At 41.6% G+C, this 6,995-nt stretch overlaps 1 non-coding gene across 1 annotated transcript; it reads right to left on the minus strand.

Annotated features, from left to right (window-relative positions):
* Positions 1-4,612: 4,612 nt before the first annotated feature.
* Positions 4,613-4,686, minus strand: trnat-ugu (transfer RNA threonine (anticodon UGU)). The gene has a single exon. It is a non-coding gene; the product is annotated as a tRNA-Thr (tRNA).
* Between the last annotated feature and the right edge of the window lie 2,309 nt (positions 4,687-6,995).

Raw genomic sequence — 6,995 nt, forward strand, 5'->3', positions numbered from 1 at the left:
GAGCAAACGCGATGGGCTGAATGGACTCCTTCTGTGCCCTAATTTTTCTATGATTCTATGGAAATTGCCAGCACTGACACAGATCATTTCATTAGTACATTGATATTGGACTGACTATAAGGAGAAGCTAGTTAAACACATAATGGTGAAAGGAATGGAAGATAGCATTGGTTGTTCCAGATGAAGAGGGATAGACAGCGGTGTGGGTACAGCAGACTTCAGACAGTAATCATCCCTTTCAGATACTGTGGGTGGCTCTGAAAAGAGCCTTTGCGTATTTGAAAAAATTCTGGCAGATTGAATTGGTTTTGGTGCCCGGAGCGCTGGTTTTCTTGGGCAGCAACACGGCCTGGATATTAGGCAGCACCCTACCCTGAATGATGGTCACCCCTCCCAGCAGCTTGTTGAGCTCCTCATCATTGAGGACGTCCAGCTGTAGGTGGCTGGGGATGATGCAGGTCTTCTTGTTGTCCCGGGCCGCGTTACCGCCCAGCTCGAGGATTTCAGCGGTCAGATACTCGAGCACAGCAACCAGATAGACCTGGGCTCTGGCACCCACACGCTCAGCATAGTTTCCCTTTCTCAGGAGCCTGTGAACACGGCCCACCGGGAACTGCAGTCCAGCCCGGGAGGAGCGAGACTTGGCCTTGGACCGAGCTTTCCCGTTGGTCTTTCCTCTTCCAGACATTTCCACAATCTCACAAATGCTTTCACAATGAATGGATAATTTCGTCAGCATTAAACATACACATGGGGTAGTCAGGATGGTCGAGCAGTCTGAGACGGTTCATTCAGATCACAATTCTCTCTGCAGGGGTGGGTTCAAATTCCCCTTCTGAGAAGTTGTGTTTTGACATGACTAGAGGTATTTGGGAGTAGCGATGAAGAACAAACAGAGATCATGAAAGAATATTGACAAGCAAAATCAAAACAAATCCAAAGATGTTTCATCAATACATTGCAGTCAGAGGCAACTGAGGAAAGAGTAGGGCCCATCAAAGACCTAAAAATGTAACCTATGTGTCAGTGTGGAAGATGTTGGTATGTTTATGAATGAATATTTTACTGTCTTCACAAATGAGGGGGTGATGCAGATATTGTAATTCAGGAGAAGGAGTGTGAAGTATTGGACATGATAAACTGAGGGAGAGAAGAAGTATAAATGGGATTAACATCCTTGAAAGTGGATAAATCATCAGGGCCGAATGAAATGTACCACAGGCTGTTAAAAGAAGCCAGGAAGGAAATAGTGGAAGGTCTGACCATCAGTTTCCAATCCCTCACTGGATACGGGTGTGATGTCAGAGGATTGGAGGTCTCGTAACACTGCAATAAAATCAAAATTCTGCAGATGCTGCAAATCTGAAATAAAAACTAGTTGCATTGGAAATACACAGCAGGTCTGGCAGCAACTGTGGAGAGAGAAGAAAAGTTAACGTTTCTGTTCTGATGAAAGGTCACTGACCTGAAATGTTAACTTTGTTTCTCTCTCCACAGATGCTGCCAGACCTGCTGTGTATGTCCAGCACTTTTTGTTTTTATTGCTAACATTGCACCATTGTTGAAAAAGGAAGCGAGGGAACAATTAAAGGCCAGTCAGCCTAACCTCAATAGTGGGTGAATTATTGGAATTAATTCTGAGAGACAGTTTAAACTGTCACTTAGAAAGGCACAGATTAATCAAGTACCGTCAGCATGGATTTGTTCAGGGAAGCTACTGTCTGACGAACTTGATTGAATGTTTTTGAAGAAGTAACAAGGAGGATTGATGAGGATAGTGCAGTTGATCTGATCCACATGGATTTTAGCAAGACTTTTGACAAGGTCCCACATGGCAAACTGGTTGAAAAAAATAAAAGCACATGGGATCCAGGGGAGTGTAGCAAGCTGGACACAAAATTGGTTCAGTGGCAGGAAACAAAAAGGAATTGGTTACAGGTGTTTTTGCAAATGGAGGACTGTTTCCAGTGGTGTTCCACAGGGCTCACAACTAGGTCCCCTGCTTTTTGTGGTATATATTAATGATATGGACATAAATGTCGAGGGCACAATCAAGATGTTTGCAGATGAAACAAAAACTGTCCGTGTTGTTGATAGGGAGGAGGATAGCTGTACACTGCAGGAAGATATCAATAGACTGGTCAGGTGGGCAGAGAAGTGGTAAATGGAATTCAAATTGGACACGTGTGAGGTGATGCATTTGGGAGGTCAAAAAAGGCAAAGGAATACACAATTAATGGGAGAACACTGAACGGTGCAGAGGAAGTGAGAGACGTTGGAGTGAATGTCCACAGATCCCTGAAGTAGCAGTACAGGTCAATAACGTGGTTCAGCAGGTATATGGAATCCTTTCCTTTATTAGCTGAGGTACAGAATATAAGGGTGATCTGGGTATCCATGTCAATAAGTCACTGAAAGCTAACATGCAGGTGCAGCAAGCAATTAGGAAGGCTAATAGTATGTTAGCCTTTATCACAAGAGGATTTGAGTACAGGAGTAGTGAATTCTTGCTTCAATTGTACAGAAACTTGGTTAGACCGCACCTGGAGTACTGTGTGCAGATTTGGTCTCCTTACCTTAGGAAGGATATTATTGCCATGGAGGGAGTTCAACGAAGGTTCATCAGACTTGTTCCTGGGATGGTGGGACTGTTCTATGAAGAGAGATTGGGAAACTGGGGCTGTATTCTCTAGAGTTTCAAAGAATGAGAGGTGATCTCATTGAAACCTACAAAATATTTAAAGGACAGTCAGGGTAGATGCAGCTAAGATGTTTCATCTGGATGGGGAGTCGAGAACCAGAGGCTCAATTTCAAAATAAGGGGGAAGCTCCTTAGGACAGAGATGAGAAGAAATTTCTTTGCACGGAGGGTTGTGAATCTTTGGAATTCTGTACCCCAGAGGGCTGTGGAAGCTCAGTCATTGAGTATGTTTAAAGCAGAGATTGACAGATTTCTAAATACAAGTGACATAAGAGAATATGAGGAAAGTGTGGGGAAAAGGGCATTGAAGTGGATGATCAGCCATGATCATATTGAATGGTGGGGCAGGCTCGATGTGCTGAATGGCCGACTCCTGCTCCTATGTTCCTATGTTCCTAACTCCACATGATCGGCGAGGCACAGCCTCAGGCCGACTTGTCAGGTGGTGTAAACAGATATCACTGCTTCTGATCTTCACCAGAACAGAGAGTGAGATGTAACATTGATCATCAAACAGACTGTGAGAGAATACAACAGAATAAAACACATGGAGAGACACTGTGGAATAACAAATAGATTTGATTGGAACATTGACTTTGATTGGAATGGATAAAACACCAGAAACAGCAGATTAAATTGGCATTCTCATCATTATATTGATCTGGGACAGAAAAGAGAAACTGATGGAAAGAAGGGAAGAAGGAAGAAAAGAAAGGATGGAACTGTTCAGTTTTTTCAGTTTTTTCACTTGCCCATCAAAGCTGGATAAAAAAAAAAGTTGCAAATAACAGAGAATTTCACCAGAAAGGGAGATTAAATGCTGCCAAAACCTTGGATCGAAGGATGCCCCAACAGATCACCTGTTTAACTGTCTCCTCCCTGGGGGATTTCAATCAGTGAGTAATATTATTCTCTACCTTTCTTTGTTAAATGAACCCAGAACTGTCACTTGGAATTAATATCTGTGTTCCGACTCCTGAGTAATAAAATTGTGAGTTTCTCGATATTTTCGGGACACATTTCCTGCTGAAAGAACTAAGAACTCTTTTCTAATTTACACAATACTATATACACATTCATCAAGCCTCCTAAGCTAGCATCCTTGGTGCTGCTCTCTCCTCCCAAACCTCATCTCCTGTGACTGTTACATCATCACTCTGACAGTGGGAGTGATTGATCCCAATGTCTTCAGCATGAACCCTTTACATCCTTATACTACACTGTCTGTCCAAAAAAATGGGTGGAGGGAACTTGATTTATCGAAACACGAACAGCTGCCAGTTGAAAATCAACTCAAACCCATCAGCGAGAGAGAGAGAGACTGTCAGAGAACTTCCTGCATCCAGTCCTGACCCTGTCACACTCAGCAGATGCTCACCCAGACCCCACTCTCATCAACACTGAACATTGTTACCGAGACACTTCAAATACTGTTTATAAAAGGCTGGAAAGGTCAAAGTTCACACAGCTTTATTGAACAGAACAAAGTTTAATATCTTCTGACCGTTTCTCGGTAACCACATGAGACATAGGTTTTCTTATTTGGTTCCTTTGATTTTTCTTGTTGCTGACTGACAAATATTCCAAACCTCAGATCAACCCTCCCACTTGCGTCATGTCCCAATCTCAGTCACAAGCAACACATACAACGCAGTCACACTTTCCTTCAGTGACATTAATGTCGAGCTGTTTTCCAGGTTGAATGCAACTGTGAACAAATTTGTATCAAAGAAGTTGCCTTTGAAATATCAGGACTGAATTTCTGTTTAAGGAGGAACAGCCATTCCAAACTCACATCCTTCACAAGGCTGTGACGAAAATTCATCATGTAATTTGAATTCTCACTTAAAGTTCAGTCGACACAGATGGAAGCGATTGATAAGGTAACTTCGACATCACAAATGTGAAACTAGGCTCTACTGGGAATTGAACCCAGGATCTCCTGTTTACAAGACAGGTGCTTTAACCAACTGAGCTACAGAGCCAGATGCTGTTAAAGAGAAAATCAGAGGAGTGCACTATTTATTCTCATATAATAACAATATCAAAGCAAAATACAGCAGATGCAGGAAATCTCAAATAAAAACAAGAAATGCTGGAAATACTCATCAGGTCTGGCAGCATCTGTGCAGAGAGAAGCAGAGTTAACGTTTCAGGTCAATGACCCTTCTTCAGACCCTTCTATATATTCTCATCCCACTTCTCCACAGGTCACAACATATATTTTAACTTTTCCCACTTCCTGAAACAGTCAATCATTTACTCTATTCTTCCCAGAATAGAAGACACTGACCATGTTTCTTTAATGAACAGCAAAATTATCAGTTTATTACAGAACAAGTTTTAACTAGTCATGAAATAAAGCACAAATACACAGGTAGAAATTTTAAAAGTTCCCTTTTTACCTTAACCAGCATTGAAAGCCCCTTTCTTCCCACAGCCCCAGACATGCACACATACATACACCGGTTAACTGAAAAAAAAAAGAATTATTTTTTACAATTCTGAGTTCTGTTAAAGACAAAAACAACACTTGGGCTGATTACTTGTTCATTCCTGAAGAAAACAGCAGATGAGATATGTTGCTCCAAAACTGGCATACAGTCTAACTTCTGAGTGTGCGTAGACAGGTCACTAGGGTCTTTTAGAACAGTTTTTTAGAGGCAGTGTTGAAAATTAATTTTAGCAGGCTTTCTTCAAAGACAGGAGAAGAGATGAATTGACACAGTGAAGTTCTCAGGGTCTTTTAAAGATTTGCTGCAAAACAACGTGGGTTGTGATCTTCTCTCCTTCCTTGACACTTCTTCAGGCTAACTTTATCAGTTGCTCACTCCAGAAGGTAAAACACAATGACTGCTACAAATAAAAGCTTGTGATTGTTCTGCCCTCTTCGGTGAGTGCTGCTGCTGCCGGGTTTGTCCAATCAAGAGGCGCAACTGACTTCTCTGTCCACATTTCCCCCTGTTACCAGGGTTTCTGTTCGACATTCAACGTGAGTCATGTGACAACCAGTAAACATAGTTGCCAAATTAATACTTTCAGTACCCTCTTGAAAAAGAACTGGTCTGACATTTATTAAGTTTGACGATGAATTCCTCAAAAAAAATTTCACAAAAAAAAAATCAAAATCACTTCCATTACATCATGTACTTTCCCTGAGCTACAGGTTATTGCAAGTCTCTCTGGCTGTGTTTATTTTTGTTGATTTTGCACTCAGGTTCTTTCTGAATCCATGTGTTTGCAGAACTTTGTCAGTGAGAAACATGGAGATATGCTTAAAGATTTCCCTGCAAATTATTCATATCTCCGTCTTTCTCCGAACTTTGTAGAAACACATTAATGTGGGAATCACACACATCAGGCCATCAAACCTCTCCGTTAAACATTGAAAGGTGACAGTGTTTATTGTGACGGGGTTCCATTTATTCAGACACATCTGGTATAAAAGTGCTCAAGAAATGATTCACACAGGTAATGTATTTGTATATTATGTGCATGACATAATGACGCAAATAAACAATTCCTTGCACTTGCCACGCTTGGTGTATATTTTCTCTGCTGATGCCCCCTGAATATATTGGAGAAAATGGTGATGAGGATGAGACAAAAGTCCGTAAATATAGGCAGCAAACAGCAGCAGGGACTGCAGTGAACAGGATCAGCTAGCTCCTGGTGACCTACATGCTCGGATGGTTGAGATTTTAGGTGGATTGTGTGAAGCCTGGGCCACAGAATGTCTCTTCAGTTGAATGAGATACCGCAGGGTCTTCCTGTGCATCTGATTCAAATTGCTTATTTGGGACAATATGGCTGCACACATATGGGATACATCGGAAGGTGAGGAACTTATGAGAGGGCTTGAGAACCATTCAGTTCATATATTGAAAGAATGGACATGTTTTTCAGAGCTAATAACATTTTGGAATTTGAAGGTGAAAGTGCAGAGGTCAAGGCAATTCTTGAGGGCAAGAAAGTTATTTTGCCAATGGAAATTAGCCTGGGAGTGTATGACCAGCTAACAAAGATTCCTGCTCCCATCAAGGCAAAAGATGTGCCATTCAAAACAATCATCACCAAGTTGGAGGAACATTTCAACCAGAAGCCACTAGAGATCACGGCAAGCTAGAAATTTGGAAGCAGAAATCAGAAAAGTAGTGAAACAGTTGGTGAGTACATTGTGGCATGAAGAATTTATCACTACATTGCAACTTTGGCATATTCTTAGACCGTGCATTATGAGACAGATTTGTGCTTATATTGGTGGATGAGAAAAGATACTAAACACACAAAATCT

The sequence above is a fragment of the Heterodontus francisci genome, unplaced genomic scaffold (genome assembly GCF_036365525.1).
Source record: "Heterodontus francisci isolate sHetFra1 unplaced genomic scaffold, sHetFra1.hap1 HAP1_SCAFFOLD_121, whole genome shotgun sequence".
Lineage (NCBI taxonomy): Eukaryota > Metazoa > Chordata > Chondrichthyes > Heterodontiformes > Heterodontidae > Heterodontus > Heterodontus francisci.